Source organism: Acipenser ruthenus, chromosome 2 (assembly GCF_902713425.1).
Source record: "Acipenser ruthenus chromosome 2, fAciRut3.2 maternal haplotype, whole genome shotgun sequence".
Classification (NCBI taxonomy): domain Eukaryota; kingdom Metazoa; phylum Chordata; class Actinopteri; order Acipenseriformes; family Acipenseridae; genus Acipenser; species Acipenser ruthenus.
The window spans coordinates 37,767,599-37,787,053 of record NC_081190.1 but is presented as its reverse complement, the minus strand read 5'-3'; positions in this window follow the sequence as shown (position 1 = coordinate 37,787,053).

The window sequence follows — 19,455 nt, the reverse complement described above, 5'->3', positions numbered from 1 at the left end:
AGCCAGTGGAGAAATGGTGCATCCTGCCATTATTCCAATTTCTAGACATTGCCATGTAGTTGTGAATTCTGAGGTTGAAAAACAAAATTGCAAATCTCCAATATAGGCTTTCACTAATTTTGTTATTGTCCTCGGTACGCTGAAAAAATCAAATGCTGCCCAAAGAAGCTCATGTGGTACTGAACCGTATGCATTTATGCCAACAGTCCCTATATGGTCGGGACAGTCCCGATTTTCTAGCAATTGTCCCGTGTCCCGATGCATAGGAAGAAAGTCCCGATATTTACACATCGAAAAAAATAATCATTTATTCTGCACAGTAGAGTTAGTGAAAACCACACGCTGTGCTCTTTGTGCGGCTGACACATCTGCTGATCACTAACTTACTGGTATACAAAGGTAAGAACGCTTCATTGTGTCTATGTTTACTGTCATGCTGGTCGTGTGGTGTATTATATGACCCCTCCCATGTTTATGATGCGCATAACACACACACACACACACACACACACACACACACACACACACACACACACACACACACCCAGGGGACGAGTGTTCCACTGAACAGTTTCCAAATGTTGGCAAGTATGCCATATGCATTGGCTGAATCCAGGAATGTCACATGGAGCTCCTTCCTCTCCTTTTTAGCTGTTTGAATTTGCTGCCAGATCACACTGATGTGTTCTAAGCATACAGAAAATAAACTAGTTGTTTGAAGGCAATGTACAAACAATTGCACTTCTGTGAACATTTGAAGATAATTGGTATCATACAAAACAGATGCAAGTCTGCCAATATAGAGCAAAAGAGCAAACGTTCTGATTCTGTTAAGAAAATACGAGGCACATCATGATATTAATGTTATGCATCTAAAGCACTAAATAGACACATTGAGGGGCTGATGAAAGGATACCTGTAAAGTGATTTGCGGCTGCAAAACACCCATGTTGCGGCCAAAACTGGTGTTTTGCACACGCAAAATAAAATGTGTTTAACTGCCGTAAAGTGGAACTTTAGCGGCCTCTAAAAATGCGACGCATGTAAAGAATATTCTGCACCCGCTATCAAATTAGCACTTTGCCATCATCAATCCATTTAAATGATACTAAAATGTATTCAAATAAAGAAAAGAGCATGGAACATTATAACGAGATGTAAGGATTTTGCCTTGCACTTGGGCTATTGCTGACCCTCCAAAAACTTTACACCTCCTCCTACAATGTGCAAACCATTGTAATAGCGAGGAATCAAGAGCTGTATAAAAGCACAAACCTTCAGAGACCTGTCATTGGCTTCAGGATGGCTGCTATGGTACACTTCTTGATGCGGCAATGCTTGGCTTTTGTTGAGGACAGGCAGGAAAACCTTCAGAGGTGGTCAAGAAAGAAAATTAGGCTTTTCCAAATAACTAAATTTCATGCTGAGTGACCTCAGCCGTAAGGACTCTCAGCTCCTCCTCAGAAAACTTTTCTTTTCTTTTCCGTGCGCCAAGAGGACTTTGCTGCCCTTCCTCTGACATATTTTTTTGTTTGGTTTGATTTCCGTGCTCCACAAATCTGATACAGCGCCTACTGCTCTCTGTACTCCTAACTCACCTCACCTCTGTGCTGTAAATGTGGCTGCTAAATAGACCGATGCACAGGCAGAGCTCATTGCAACCCTCATTATCATGATTGCAGCTCATTATTTGTGTGTGTTGAGTAATTTTCATTGCTCTTAAGTTTACATAGGCCACAGTGCGAAATAATTGCCTGGCCGCTAGGCAATTTGGATTATGCAGCCGCAATTATTTGCACTACGCCTATACTTACATCAGCCCTATTATGTCATGTGATCAACAACACAGTGAAAACAATAAAGACACTGATGAATTATCTTTTAGTTGGCCATAAAATGAACTGAATCAAAGAAGCATGAAATGACAGATAGGGGAAGGTGGCAGGCTAAAGGCATTATAACATGTTAAGGTCTTTAAGCAATTTGCATAATTTTGACGAGTTAGATGTTTGATTTTGATAAACTTGGTACACAACGAACCCTATTTTAATCTAAAAAGTAGTGGTAATTAGATCAAACACTGTTTAGAGTCCATCATGGATTATCTGCATTAATTCATCTATTCAATTCTTTACCAAAAAAAAAAATGCAACATACTGTACATATAGTGTACACCCTTTAGGAATTCTATTATATCCATCTAAGACCTGGAGGTTGAGTATTCCCTCAGTATAAAGCCCAGGTCATTGCTCCCAAGTTCTAAGTCAATAATAACATTGCAAGTAAAAAGTAAACATACTGTACACTGACAATTAGTTGTGAGTTTTTATATACTGTTTGCCCTGTGGCAGAGTAGAGGGAGAGGAGAGGGAAAATGTAGTCCAGGGTTGTGATAGAGGACTACATCACCCAGAATGCCTTGGGGTTTGTAAACACCTGGCTCTAATACAATGAGGGACACAGGCCTGTAGTCAGACAGGCAGGTGAATAAGAACAGGTCAAAGGCTGTGTTAGCTGTCTGTGTAAATGCTAAGGCCTGTGAAGAGGTAAAGTAAGGTACTGTGTAAACTAAGTGTTTTGGTTACCTGTAAACGGCTTAGCTGTCCGCTTCTGTAGTTTAGAACGGTTTCAAGTTTAGTTAGAGCTCCTTGATGGAGTTAGGCTTTTTTTTTTGTTTTATTTTGATTTGTGTTTGTAAATAAAAGTGCACAAAAATGCTAAAACGCAGTTCTTGTGTCTGGGTCAAGTATTTCAAGGGCGTAGACCAGCCTTGTCTGAGGGGCTTTACCACAACCCACTGAAACTCAATAGTTTGGCCTACAGTACTCATAGCATCAATCAATCACCTTCACCACTATACAGTTGGTGCAAAACAAAGAATGCATTCAAAATGGATCATTCAAATTTTGCTGATCATGGAGTTGAACTGATTCTTACTACATGTACATTCAGAAACTTTCTTTTAACCTGAACAATACAACCTTCAAACTGTCTTTTTATTTACGGTTATCTACCTTTTGAAACAAATACCGGTAAGCCAAGGTGTATTGTGTTCTTTACTAGAACAAAACAAAATACAAGGCTGATAATAAATCAAAAGGAAAGAGGAGTCACAGTGGAGCTCCCAACCATGTTCAGTGGCTTGATTAATTGACATAATTTGTTTAGCATATGGTAGTACCCAAGATTAATCCTGTGCTCAGAGAAAAAGGAAAGCTTTTCAATAGCTGTAACAAAATCTACTCTTGTGCTTGTTTTGATGTTATGCTGAAGCACCATTGGCTAGGATAGCCTAATGGCAATAAAATCCCCAAAAGTAGACTTATTATTTTCCAAACATGTCTAGTCTCACACCAAATAAGTGAGACTAGTCATGGAATTGTACCTGTAATTTGAATTTGTATGTATAATCCTGTGCCTACCTGTATTTTCACTCATACAGTAAGCACCCCTTAGAATATAAAAGCACATGTGTTTATACTCATAGTTTGCTGTCTTCTGCCAGGAAGAAGTGGAACTGCAGATGCCTGCACTGACCTTGAAGTGTGGGGCCTGGAATAAAAAGATTTTTGTGGGTTCGGATTCAGTTGTTCACATTGAGAGTGGAACAGAACTGACTCGGTGGATCCGATCTTTAGGTAAAACGTATAAGAAACTAAAGTAGACAAACATTGCAGCTTGCTGTGCGTGCTCTGTCTGTTTTCATGATCTGTCTGTTTCATGCTCTGTCTTGCATGTTTCTATTTCACTACCCACGTCTCGGAAATGGAATAAGATGCACCTGGAAAGCTGCTTTTCTCTGGCTTTGGCCAGAGAACATCAGACTCTTGCCAATGCTATAAATGTACAAGATGCTGTTTCTAAAAAGTAGATCTATATTTGATGTCAGTATGAGTTTCCAACTTCCTAAAAGTAAATCTTAAATAAATAATCTGGAAATAAGAAATAGTAGGGATTCAAAACTAAAAATGGAATGTACTTTTAAGTGGAAAAGATTTAAATTATTACGATTGTTGAAGTATTTGCTTTGCATTTTGACCCTCAGGTGTTTGCACGCAATTAGACCCAGGTGTAGAAATACTTCAGGATTTTGTTATATTTATTTGTTTATTTTACCAGATTTACCCTTTGTGACCGAGGCCTTATTTACAAGAGGTCCTGGAAAACAATAAAAATACAATACAATTAAGTACAAGCAGCACAATACAAACATGTAATCAGCAGCATGCAGAGATCAAAGAACAGAATAAAAAGGACAAACCTATTTGTTAATGTGGACCTGTTAATGAGACAAGGATGAGTAAAAGGTTGTTAAGATTATTTTCGATGATATAATAATACATTTAAGTTATTATGTTTATGGTTTTATGCTGTGATTTTAAACCATTACGCTTTTTGGTTGTGCAAGTCATAATAAACACCCAGGGGCATTTCTGATAAAACATTTTTTATGTTTTTGAAACCTTAGTGTTACATCTTTACTCCTTAGACACAAACACAGGTGTACTGTTTAAATCAGAAATTAGCTTGGAGTGTTTTTCTACTGTGAAAATGAAATCCACACATACACAAAAAAAGAGTTGGCAGCTTTAAATGACTAAGGTCATCCTGAAACACACACATTTGGCAAAGGCAGGGAACATTTAAAGTATGCTAGGCCTTTAGGCCATTTCTGTTCAGTGAACCTACAAAACAACAGTCATGCGAGAAAAAATCCAGTGTTTTACATAAATGCTGGTTTCAATCAGGTTTTTTATATTTTTTGTATAATTTACTGAAAGCGAAAAAAAAAATCAAATGCACATGTGTAAAATTACATTCTGGTGGACGTTATTGTGTTTACCTTATTTTGTTTACTTCTTTAGATACCCTTGAACAAGAGAAACCACGTGTTGAAAACAACAACAAAAAAAACAACAACAAAAAAAACATTATTCATTTATTTTTAAATATATTATCATATATTATTTGTGCCCATATATTTTTCACATAAAAGTACTATAAATGATAAAATATCTAACATTTAATGCAAAATAAATGGACAGAAATGCATTTAATGGATTTTAAATGATAGATACATTATTTTGATATTGCTTATTTATATGTAAGATACTGAATAATTAATATAAAGGTATTTTCTATAATATCCGTTTCAAAAAGTTGCAGTAGGCAAGCTTATAGTTAAACAAGTTGTATTTAATTAAAAGTACTTGGATTTTTAAATTAATTTATTACTAGAACGCGTGTATAGCATGTCATATTTCAATTAAATTAAGTTTAAGTGTGGATCAGTATATTTTTTTTGTAAAATATGAAACTATTTTTTTTATGTTTAATTTGCAGTGCACCCCATTCTAGTCAATGGGAAATTATAGATAATGCAGTTAGGCTGCTTCACGGTTGTAGCACCAAGTATCAACACTAGAGGGAGTCTGAGCTTTAATGCCTGTGAAACAACTAAAAAAAAAAACTTGTGCTTACAATGCACAAACACAAGATGGCAGGATTGTCAAAATGTTAAAATAGATTAGGCTGAGCGTTGTTATGCTGCTATAGAAATAATGACAACAGCTTCAGGTTAATTGTTTGAAACTCATTTGAAACTGTTTTTATTTTATTTGGTCTACAATTGAAATATCAGAATGTTGTTAAGAAATTATGACTTGGGTTAAGTCATTATTTCAATAGGAGGCTGTTCAGTAATTCATAATGTATTTATTACCTAATACAGCAGAACATATCAGATATGTCAAACCAAATTGAAATGATCGAAACTGGCTGTAATGACGAATCAGAATACACAGGTATTTAGATTTCTGTTTTTTCTACTTTATATTGCAGATTGATCTGTAAAAGTACAAATCAAAACTGCAGCTGAGAACAATGAAACCATATTAAACTAAACCCTTGGCAAGTTCATGTTAGATCTATCCAGGTCCGAGCTGCTAGTGTGCATGTTTTCAATTGAAGCTGTTTGAAGAGCTGCAATTAACAACAAACAGTCAATCTGAAGTCAATTTACTGTAACATTCAAAAAGTCAATCGATCACACCCTCCTGATCTGAAGAGCTCCGGTTTGACACCATTTCCCATATTAAACACCAGCTAACACGCAGCATTATTGCTCATTATTTATTTTATGAATGAGTAAATACACGGACCATGAGAATACACAGAACCAGCAATGACATTGCTCTTTCATTTCACATAACATATTAGCCTACTTTAATAAAATTAGAAAAATAATCTCATAGCTCTAGATATTTTAAATACTATATTTGGCTGAATGGACATTACTACAGTAAATGACTCTGCGGGTGTACACTGTCATTCTCAACCATGCACTGGCTTCTCCACTTAGTAAGCCAGTTATAAAATGATATGTGCAACACCTTATAATTTCTAGGTGCTGCTTCCAAAAATAAAAATAAAGTCATTAAAAGGCTAAAGTACTTGGTCAGGTAAACCAGATTATAGTGATTATTAAGACCGTTCTAACAATTGAGACTTATTCAGGAAAATCAAGTTTTTACACAAAATACCACTTGCTATTAAGAAAAAACATTTGTATCTTTCATCAATTAGTAGAACTAAGACATAAGCAACAGTTTAGAATCCCTTTTATAAATATCTGTTATACAATAAAGATCAAAACCCTGGCTGATGCTGTAAAATCGTAAGTGCTTCTGCGCCTCTTTCAAAATTCAGCAATTACAGTTTAAAAACCAATTTGTGTTAAAAATGAGATAATCCTTAATAAATGATGTTAAGAGTTAAAATCCTGGCTTCAATCACAGCAGATTATTTTGTTTGCAAACCATATGGGTAAAGAAAGATATGCACAGTTTTTTTTTTTTACAAAATATGTCAATTAACACCCCCTTTTTAACAGTGATTTGCATACTGTGAGAAACACTTTTTTTTTACATGCTCCTCTCCACTGAATTAATACAGAGGTAAACATAAACTCCAGCTTTTTTTGGTCACCAACTCATGGATATATGTGGGGTATTGCAGTAATGTTATTTACGGTATTTTATTTTTTAACACCACCTACAAATACAAACATGTATAAACAAATAAGAGTTAATCTGTGTCAACAATGTTTGTAGTTTGTTTTTTGTTTCCTAAATGGCTCCAAGATTTATCTTTTAAGGACAGACATACAGCAGTAAGATTTGATTCTACATTTACAGGACTTCAGATTTTCTTAGGGTGTTATTCATGTTACTGTATCTGACTACACTATACTTACTGCCTTCTGCCTACTTTTAATGGTTTCCATTGTGCATGTGGATGGAGTTCGTGGCTCAGGCTTTGTGATTGTGGTAGACAGTGCTTGCTGTGCTCAGCTTCCATCAACCAGCAAGCATGTTAGTCTATTATTAAGGCTAAATGAAGCAAGGGAAGGACTTCAGTTCTTAAAAAACACTAATAAATGAGAATTACTTCTTAATTGTGACAGCAGAAAGGATGCTTATTGACCTTATAATTTCTAGGTGCTGCTTCCAAAAATAAAGTCATTAAAAGGCTAAAGCAGTAAAGAAAAAAAAAAAAAGTTAGCCCATGGTATTGTTATTTTAATCAGTGGTGTTTTTGTTTTTTATATGAGGATTTAACAGAAACTTGGTCAGGTAAACCAGATTATAGTGATTATTAAGACAGTTCTAACAATTGAGACTTATTCAGAAAAATCAACTTTTTACACAATATCACTTGCTGTTAAGATTTGTATCTTTCGTCAATTAGTAGAAGTAAGACATAAGCAACAGTTTAGAATCCCTTTATAAATATCTGTCATACAATAAAGATCAAAACCCTGGCTGATGCTGTAAAATCGTAAGTGCTTCTGCACCTCAAATTCAGCTAGGGCAATTACAGTTTAAAAACCAATTTATGTTCAAAATGAGATAATCCTTAATAAATGATGTTAAGAGTTAAAATCCTGGCTTCAATCACAGCAGATTATTTTGTTTGCAAACCATATGGGTAAAGAAAGATTGAAAGGGCAGTTTCTAAGCCTGTATATTAAATACCATAATCTCAAAGTAGAATTTCTCATTCAGATACTAGCCAATTCAATTACCTGTTTTTTCTGTTATTGCTTTGTCTTGGTTTTGTGTAAAATTTACCTTTGCTACCCCCCGATTATGTAGCCTTTGTTAAACTATTCAGTTCAACATATCTGTAATATAACAAGGTTATTGGCAGGTTAAGTGGACATCTTAAGTGGACATACTAATAATCTATTAATAGCTGCTACTGCTGGCAGAAGAGCTTGAGGTGGAAGTGACCTACCTACCTGCACGCACCTGCAGTTTAGTGTTGTTTAGCTTGTTGATACCTTCCACTTGAAAACCAGGCACAAGCTCTTTGCTTCAGTTGATAGTGCCAATGACAGTGGAAACCTGGTGTGGCCTTCCTGTAGAGTTTAAACAGTTGTATTCTCTAACTGTTTAAAACCACGTTTCCAGTTTTTTCTGTAAAATTATGCTGCAGCTGCTTCCATCTTCAATCTACAACCTACCTATTCTCCAACCCAGACTTTACTCAATAGTCTTGCATACAGCACTTAAAAAAAAAAATGCTATTTAAAAATTAATTCACCAACCTTCAACATTTCTCCAATACAGTGATATAATACATTCATGGCCTTTGTGTTCAGCCTACGTTTTCTTTTGCAGTCTATCAAATAAACCCATAAGATAATTTCCATCATCAGTGCAAACTGGAGAGATTGAGGTCTGCCAGCCTGCAACTCTAACTGGAGCCGACAAGAGTCCCAACTGAATCCATTTGATGTCAATTCGCTGCCGATGTAGGAGTCTGATGAAGAGGTCTGAATTCAAATCGCTTTCAAATCAATCCCAATGATGGAAACATATAATAATAATAATAATAATAATAATAATAATAATAAAAACATCTTGCATAAAAATATGGCTATTCTATTAATTCCATTGATGGAAGTGTGGCTCACTAAGCTTGGTGAATCCTATTCACAATACTGTACAGCTGAAACCCAGGAATAAAACATATGCATAATCTCAGTCGTCCTGTGAGGAAAATTTTTAAAAAAAAACAGAAAACAGAAAAAATCACAGAGTAAATGCATTTCTTCTTAACCAGTGCAGTAAATAAATAAATAAATTACTAGGAATTTTCTTTGAAAACGTGTTGAAAGGATCAAAATGTTATTACAGTAGCTTTTCGCCATACAAAATACATTACATAATTAAGAATATTATTTTCCAGACACAGCATATCTATTTTTAATACTTTTTAATGCTATTATCATAAGGAAAGCTACGATACACTGGCCATATCGTATGAATGAAACCCAACAACAAAAAAACTAAAAATGTTCCAAATTGATTCACTGTAAACTGCTATGACATCACAGTTAGAGGGTACAGTAAATACAAACACACATACAATAATATGCCCTTAGGCTTAATTACAAACCACAAATGTAAAATAAAACTAGAACATTATAAGGCATTATTCGTTCACTTTCATGTGGTGGTGTCCCTCCATTTTTTTCTTCACTGTAAATGTACACTAGTAATGTTGAACATTTGTAAATAAATAAATAAATAAATAAACAAATAAATAAATAAATAAAAACTAAACAAAACAAATAAATGAGATGTATGCCACAAAAAAATCACATTTTAAATACATAACATGTCATATTAAACAAATGTTGCAATATTCTATATGCGTTATGTAAATAATGTAACCATATAACCATTTGCACAAATACAAATTATTTCACAGACGCTACAAGCTAAATTGGGTGGCATCATATGCATTGTTAAAAATGCCGTGTTGTGCTACTTTGGAATAGGAATATTTTGGTTCCCAGATGAATAAAGCTGGCAGACATTGTAGGCAAAACCCCATTTGGAAGTAATTAATCGATGGTACACACAGGCCAGTCTTAAAAGATTTCAAATATTTGTTGAAGTGCTGCTTGTTCCTAATTATATCTCACCGCTTGTCTTCTTCATTATTTAGAACTGCCCATGAAAAAAAAAACTGAATGAGAGACATGAATGCACCCTCCTGCCTCTAGCAGCATCAAATTAATGCTAAATGGCAGAGAATGAATGAGTTACTGTGCTGGAATAAAGACATTAATGAGGTAATTTTATTAAAGCAGCTCATCCAAGCTTGGATAAAATAGCGAAAGTAAATGGAGAGGAAAGCTACCGAGGAAATTAGGGTTTCACTGTGCACTAATTAATGCTTTTAAGGCATTTAGTACAAGCACCAAATTAACTGCCCCAAAAACCTTCATTGAAAGAAAATACATTGTTGCCCTCCCATGTAATTATAAGACAGTACAAATAGATCCTTAATGAGGCTAAAGCCGCCCCTTTAACTTACTTTGCCCAGCCACTGAAAACACGCCCTTGTTGGGGCCTAAGTTTAAGGAAGCATTGAGCGTACAATATGGGATTGTCTGGACCCTACTGCTCTATGAGCTGTAAACAGGTAGCCTCTGAATGGGAGGCTTCTGAGACTCCTGGGAGGCCTATCTTCCCAGCAAAACAAAACTAGTCTTTAATGTGTCCAGAATGGAGACCAAGGTGAATAGGCCTGTTGCAGTTAGCTGGAGTGAATGCTTAGTGCTTCTTAAGTGATTGCCCTATGTTGTGCCGCCCCCTCTCATTGAGTTATCTTTACACGGTCTTTGTCTACCCTAATTGGAGCTGATGAGGTACTAATTTGTTGCTTGAAAAAAAACATGCTACTTAAGCGATTGCAAGCTGAGGAAGACAGCATGAGTGGAGTTAATGAGAGATTTTGCTTTACATAGCCTGCTTTCACCCAAAAAAAACCCAAAGATATCCTTTGTTACATTCATTTTTATGTCTTCTTTTACATGCAGGTATCTCAAGATTTGAACCTAGCACTGTAAGAAATTCTAAGACCTTTGTGAAATAAAAGTGCCTTTTTTATGCATAAAAAAGACTGTGAATAAAGACTGTCTGCAAAATGAATGCCTCACAGTGTTCTGTAACAAAGGGTCTTGGGAGAAGTCTGCAGTGAAAAAAAATGCTGTTTCATTTTTTTTTTAATAATATTTTTATTTTTATTTTATAACAAAATGCATTTCAGAAAATGCTTTCTATTTTATATTCCTGCTACAGTGTTAGATTATGTTCGACAGCATTTCAGAAATGGTCTAGTCTGAAAATGGTCTGTTTTCTGAAATTATAGCAGTGTCAGACTGTTTGCATAGAATTTTTTATTATTTTATTTTGCACATATGCAGTGTTAATGCTAATATAAATTAATTTCTATAATATGTTTTAGCAGTTTACTTTCCTTATTTAGTTAATGGAAAAGTATTGTTTTTACAAAAAAAAGAAGTATGTATGTATTATAGGTGTTTAATTTCCTGAAGAGTATCTATAATAATGCATTCAAATGCATAACCACACCTACATTTAACATAATTGGCTCATGGAGTTGAACTCTTGTTATTCATGACACTGTTCACACACACGGTAGGGTTAGCTTAAAAGCATATGACAACATGTTGAAAAACAAGGATAATACAGAGTCACAGTAAAGCAGGAGAACATTTTGTAATTTCCGTTCTAATTTAAATATTACAATGCAATACTGTTTACTATAAGAGTTTCTTTCGTATTAAAAAAATAAGGATAATAATTTAACTATATATATATATATATATATATATATATATATATATATATATATATATATATATATATATATATATCGAGTGTCACAAATAATCTTGGACTCTGACAGAGACTCTGACAGCTTTGACCCGGGTTGAGAGAGACAAAATGCACGACGGATGTTCGTGAGCCGACCCAATAACAAACAGCCACGCTTGCGTGAAGGTTTCACTTCTGCAATGAACATTTCTGTTTATTCTGTTTAGCCACAGTTTTGTTGCTTGAGACACACCATGAGCCAGATTGCAGCAGGGATGTAGAAACATTTGCTCTAATCAACATTTGGTGATGGTTCAATCCAGAGAAGCTTGGATGGAAGTGTGTGGCAGAGATGGCTGCAGGGGTGACGTCAGACCAGGGAAATTAAACCAAAACACAAGTACTACGGGGCGAAACTGATTTAAACACAAACACTTTCACAAAACACAAAGAAAAGGGCACCTTGGCCAAAGCAAAATAAACACAAACAATAATGACATTGGTAAAAATGAGTACCTTTCAATCTTTTAATCCGGTAGCAGTCACTCTCTTTCTCTGTAGTTATAAGATCTTCTTAAACTGCCCAATCTAATGAGCCCGGAGTGGGTCTTTTATATTCTGTGGCTGGAGCCTTAATTACCCATCAAACAATTACTTTATTAAGACTCCAGCCACATTCCCACAGGATTTATCGGGATGGGGATTTAACACCATCCACGGCAACTACACTTTAAATAATAAATAATAATGATGGACGGTTCCCATCCGCCTGCACACAAATACATATAATAATAATAATAATAATAATAATAATAATAATAATAATAATAATAATAATAATAATAATAATATATACACAAGTGGTGGGCACCCCGTCACAAAGTGTCAGTAACAAGCTGCTTCCGGTGCATTGATATGCGTATTGTGCACTTGCATCTGTCACCCAGGTGAACTCTGCTTCGTAAATCACGTATCCGACCCGCATTACACCGGGTCCTGACCCGGGTGGGTTCTGACCCGGGTAGAGCAGGAGGCTGTGTGTTCCAGTGGTTAAAGAAAAGGGCTTGTAACCAGAAGGTCCCTGGTTCAAATCCCATATATTCTTGCTTCACATTATACTGAGAATCTACCAGCCGGGTGGCATTGTACAATAAAATACAAAGAAGTTGTGATTCTAGACATCCACAAGAGACAATACAACACATTATGCGTTCCATGCTGCAAATATTGATATCACACATTGTATAGAAGCCTAAATGCTCCTCCAGACTGCAGACCCAGACTGGCTGATTGCTTTGTGTGTCGATGGGAAAAAGAGTGTCAGCTACAACCACTTGAGTACAGCTCTGGAGGAAATGTAGTTTTACTAATTTACATTCAAATAGAGATAAGCTATAACGTAGTTAGCATTACAACACATTGGCCAAATGTTTACTACGGGTAATTTGATATTCCAAATAGCCTGTAAGCTTCCCAGAGATCCTATTGTCTTTCAAGTAGACAGTATTTGCCTTTGTTTTTGTTGTGTAAATCACCTGTTTCCTTGTATTTGTGTGAATTAACTTTCTAATGAGTCCACCACAAGAAGGAAAGTACATGTAACAACCTTTAAGGAAACTAGATAATGCTTAAAGATAGAAGTAAGCCCCTGTATTTGAACAGTGCTTGAGCTAACAGTGCAAGATTTGTTACGTCTACAAATATATATTTATTTCTGGGATTGGTGCTTGTTTTTAAGTTAGAGTAATGCTTGTATAAATCAAATGCATGCAGTATTGTTCTGCATCCATCCCGTTAAACAATCATTCTGAGGTTTCAAAAAAGTAACTAAATATATAAAGTCACAGTCCATGTGACTACACTGGAAAGAGCATGATGGACTGCCAAATGATTGTGCAAATATACTAAACAAATTCAGCTCAAATTAGTGATTCAGTTTTACAAGTGCCTAATTGTTCACCCACAGTTATTTATTAGCTATTTGATCCCAAATAATTAGTAGTTTATTATTTTTATTACACACCTAATAGCGGACCCTCAAATTAATGATGAGTTAATATATTTTGGCAATGGTGTATTGATATATAAAATATAAAGTTTTGACAATGACATGCTATACTCTTCTATAACATGGACTTATAACAGAATATTTCTTGTAAACATTTAAATTCAGATTAACTATTTTGTATCCAGACTGCAAGAGGTTGACCAAATGTTTACACCGGGGAATTTGTACAAGTATTCATATTCCAAATAATCTATTAGCTCCCTGCAAGTATTATTGTCCCCAATACATAGACACTATTTGCCTTTCTATTGTCATGAAAATAGCTGGCTTCCTCCAAGCTGCGTGAATTAACTTCCTAATGAACTGATCACAAAAGACTTAGACCCCAAGTATTAGTCCCTTTTTTAGCCAAAGTTAATGATGTTAATAAATGACAGATTCACATCATTAGGACCATGAGATTATCCTGCACGTACTTATTATGAGCCAGATATTTGGGATTTGACGCTCAGCTGTAGAGGTTTTGTTCAGAAAACGAACTCCTAATTAGCTACCTTTACAATGTCTTAATCTTGCACATATTTTTCTTAAATAAAGAATGCTGCATAACAATAGGGTTTTAGCCAACATACATTGTATATACAAACAGGATAGAAAAAACTGTGGAACTTGTTCACAATGTCTTAACATTGCATGTCCTATTCATAATTTGTTTCTGGTGGAAACTGATTACTGCACCCTTGGTAAGACGGGTCATCAGTGAAGTACCAGTATCACAAAATGCTAAGCTAAACTGGCAAGCACAGGAGTCTTTCTCAGTGTCATTCCTTCTACAACGTCACACTCAAATTAAAATCTACAGCAGCAACATAACCACAACAGCAATATTGGATGTATTGTTTCATGGGTCAAGAGGGTAAATAAATATTGATTCTCCTTACCGGTCCATCAGAAAGCTCTTTGATTGTGTTAAGTACTGCTGGCACTTTTCACATTACATTAATGATGTCTTTAAAAAGCATGGCGCGTGGTAGCAATAGAATACATTTTTAGTTACTGTATAACAGGTGTATCCTTCTGCAGTTCCTGCATCAATCAACAGGGGGGCATGATTTGCATGACACAATGATTTTCCAGTTAGCATAGAGCTGGCAAAATTTGCATATAACTGTCTGAATGTGTAAAATTATAGACAGTTCATTGCCTACAAGCAATTTCACTGCTAGTGTCATGAATACTATTCTCCTTTATGTCTTTCCCAGATCATCCAAAATATATTTACCGAGTCTCCTACAGTAATATGTTTTTGCTTCCATGCTGGATGCTGCATCAAGTGACCGAGGTTAAAATACGAAATTGCTGGAAATGGCAAAATCATCAGGAAGTACAAAAAAAAAAAAAAGTAGCCTACAAAATTCTAAAACATTTAAGTATTTACAGCAAAGGAAGAATGAGGTGATATTGCCCTGCCAATGTGCCTTTACCCTGCCTTGAAGGAACTTTAGTCTCCAAGATGATGCAATCATTGGATACAAATATACCAAATGTGATGATAGTGTTTGTGGTGGGCCACTGCATCGCGCAGTCTTAAATTTTGCTTTCAGTATTAAATCTGCCTGCAGGTTGTTCCAAAACAACATGTCATGGGTGCAGGTCTGTTATTTAGTTGCTGTGCTGTTCTATTATTTGTTTATTTAGCAGACGCCTTTATCCAAGGTGACTTACAGAGACTAGGGTGTGTGAACTATGCATCAGCTGCAGAGTCACTTACAAATACGTCTCACCCGAAAGACAGCGCACAAGGAGGTTAAGTGACTTGCTCAGGGTCACACAATGAGTCAGTGGCTGAGGTGGGATTTGAACCAGGGACCTCCTGCTTACAAGCCCTTTTCTTTAACCACTGGAACACATAGCCTGCTACTGGACCACATAGCCTCCTGTTCTAGTTTATATCATATGTCTATTTAACATATTTTCATTTCCCTTCAGTCCTCTACACTTTTTTATAAAATGGTTTTATTTCCCTGTATGTAACGTGCATGACCGAGCTGCCTTGTAATGCCACAGTGTCTTGCACCCACTGTGAAATGTGGTGGAGGATCGGTGATGATCTGGGGGTGCTTCAGCAAGGCTGGAATCGGGCAGCTTTGGCATGAATCAAGCCAAGTACAAGGTTGTCCTGGAAGAAAACTTGCTTCCTTCTGCTCTGACAATGTTCCCCAACTCTGAGGATTGGTTTTTCCAGCAGGACAATGCTCCATGCCACACAGCCAGGTCAATCAAGGTGTGGATGGAGGACCACCAGATCAAGACCCTGTCATGGCCAGCCCAATCTCCAGACCTGAACCCTATTGAAAACCTCTGGAATGTGATCAAGAGGAAGATGGATGGTCACAAGCCATCAAACAAAGCCGAGCTGATTGAATTTTTGCGCCAGGAGTGGCATAAAGTCACCCAACATCAATGTGAAAGACTGGTGGAGAGCATGCCAAGACGCATGAAAGCTGTGCTTGAAAATCAGGGTTATTCCACCAAATATTGATTTCTGAACTCTTCCTAAGTTAAAACATTAGTATTGTGTTGTTTAAAAATGAATATGAACTTATTTTCTTTGCATTATTCGAGGTCTGACAACACTGCGTCGTTTTTGTTATTTTGACCAGTTGTCATTTTCTGCAAATAAATGCTCTAAATGACAATATTTTTATTTGGAATTTGGGAGAAATGTTGTCAGTAGTTTATAGAATAAAACAAAAATGTTCATTTTACCCAAACACATACCTATAAATAGTAAAACCAGAGAAACTGATCATTTTGCAGTGGTCTCTTAATTTTTTCCAGAGCTGTATATATATATATATATATATATATATATATATATATATATATATATATATATATATATATATATATTGAAATAGATTGGACACAGTCACTTTGAGTATTGTATTATTATGCAATTATTGTGTCAAAAATCCTTCAGTAGTCGTAGCAGTAGTGCAGTTGTTTTGTAATAGCAACATTGCTAATCTAATTACTTTGGTCAGCACTTGACACAGAGGGGGCTGATACTATAATTCAATTACTTTAAAAGGATATCACACATACTACGAGAAAACCATGTACCGTAGTGAATGTAAACGAGACATGTATTAGGGATATTAAGACAAAGAAAATTGCTCCTAATATCCTTCCAATTATTTGTGTGGCAGACCAGCAAAATTAATTTAAAAAAATTATAATTAAGTATAGAGATATCTGATACGAATGGATTTAAAGGTAAGAGGATTGGTCTGTTTCCTTTATCTTGCTGATATTGTTTCCTTTTCTTTTTGTAAATCCTCACTTTCATTCAATGCTAAAAAAACACAGCACTTAAATCATCTTTAAGAAATATAAATATGTTCAAAAGTAATATTTTGTGTATAATCCCTTAAACTGTTAACACACAGAAATGTTACTGCAACACATGTAAATAAACAAGAGCAGTATAAACAAATGCAAAAGATGGTGCCTTTTGTCATTTCTTACTGTACTTTAATTCACTGTTGATGTGTTTTCCATATTCATAAAAATGGAAATAATTAGTTATTTAAAGAATATTTTTTAAAGTCAGTTTTGAGGTATAAAACATGGAACCTTTCCATATGATTGTTATTAATAAATAAATAAATAAAACATCAGGGAATAGGGCCCATAAAGTCATATCGGTATTAATGTTGATATTGTTTTAACCATTAAACTGATTTTAGCCCTCTCAGAATATTCCACTCTGCACTTGTTTCAAGAGTACCTTTAAAACAGAACAAGGAACCTGCAGCACTGTATGACTCATGTATGGTAGGAACCTGCAGCACTGTATGACTCATGTATAGTAAGAACCTGCAGCACTGTATGAATCATGTATGGTAGGAACCTGCAGCACTGTCTGACTCATGTATAGTAGTTTCTGTTTTCCAGTATATTTCAAATCAGTGCCACCTAGCAGCACAAAGCATATTTAGAAGTTGATTTTACAGTATTTACCAAAAAGCGTAAAACTTTTGAGACAATAGAGTCCTGTGGTCACAGCTGCTTAATTTTTGTCTTTCAGTATTTAGAAATATAGTTACACAAAAGCTCAAATAACTTCAGTGCATACAATGCATACTCAACGGGTTGAAAAACGCATTTAAGAGTTTGAAATTATTTTCTTCAAACAAGCTACTGTGATTTACTGCAAAACTGGTGTGTACATTATATCTTTTTTGTAAAATATATAACACATAAACATATTACCTTATAATTAAGCTTATAATTAAGCATTTAAGAACACGGACAATCTCTGATCTGCTGGCCATTTAATGCGCAATAATTATATATACAGAATTGAAGAACAATACATTATAAATGAGTTCTGCAATGGCAGTTATTGACAATGGCTAGCAGGCGAGGAATCCCTTGTGTCTCTTTTTCTAGCAGCTCACCCACTTAAAGAGCCTCGCAAGTGCAAGTTTTGGACTCAGTGACTATTCCCATTTCATTAACTGACTGACCTGAGCATTAATACCCCCTCTGATGGGGGTTGCCTTGGAAACAAAGATTCCTGTATGTAATCCCAGATTATCCTGCTCTTTATCCTGCATGTGACCCTTAATTGCTCACTAAATTAGTTTTTTTTTTAATCACAAGAGGAGGTTAATATGGTCATGCAGAGGTGGTCAAACTACGATGACACGCCATTGAAGGGGGGTTCAGATTACATGATCCCTGAAGGCGTCTCATTTAGAGGGAAGCCCCACTCTCCCAATGGGAGGTGGTACTGGGCAGCAATACCTCTGTAACTCTGTATCTTCCATGTTTGTCTAATCTAGTCTGACTGTAATATAGCAACTTGCAGGGAAGTGAGAAACTAATATGTACCTTGTGCTTTCCGTAATGCTGAAATACAAGATGGCAGGCAAATAGATTGTTTTTTTTTAGATTTAATTTATAGTTTAAAAACTACAGGTAAGAAAAGTTTATAGTGTCACACTGGTATTACATGAAGGGCATTCTTAGGATATGTATTTTAAATAGGATGACAGGAGGCATGAAACTGAATTAAAAGCTATAGCTGTTAACTTGCACTGTCTCTAGATGAACAAGGGAGATGGACAGTCCATGACAACATTCTAATCAAAACTCATAAGGATAGAAGACTAATGGAGTGAATGCTTAATGGAATGTTTGAGGTGGGCAGTATTCTATATTAATGGAGAGATGGGTTTAAGGGATGTTTATGGAATGAATGTGTCCAGTGGACATTCAAACCTTTTATTAAGTGGTACATTTAATCTCTTTACACTGATGAATTCAGCTGCCAAAATTTGTGTGGATTTACCTTACTGTTAATCCCAAAAGCATTGTTTTTGTATAATGTACTTAATATACTGAGCTTTTAGCAAGAATGTAATGCTATATAAGACAATTTAATGGGTCTGTATAAAATTGAAGAAATAAAACTAACAAAGTGATAGCATCAACTGCTTGTATTGTTGAATAATACATGAGCTTGTGATATGAAGCCAAATAAAACTGACTGATTTGTTCAGAAAACAGAAATTGGTCAAAAGGAAATAAATAAAATGCAACATAAAAACAGAAATGGTGTATGACACAGCAATAGCAAATAAGGAATAACATCACACTGTTTGTTGAATACCCATGTGACTTTTAGGATAATAAAAAGGAATATCACTGTATTTCACACTAGCATCAGGAGGATTC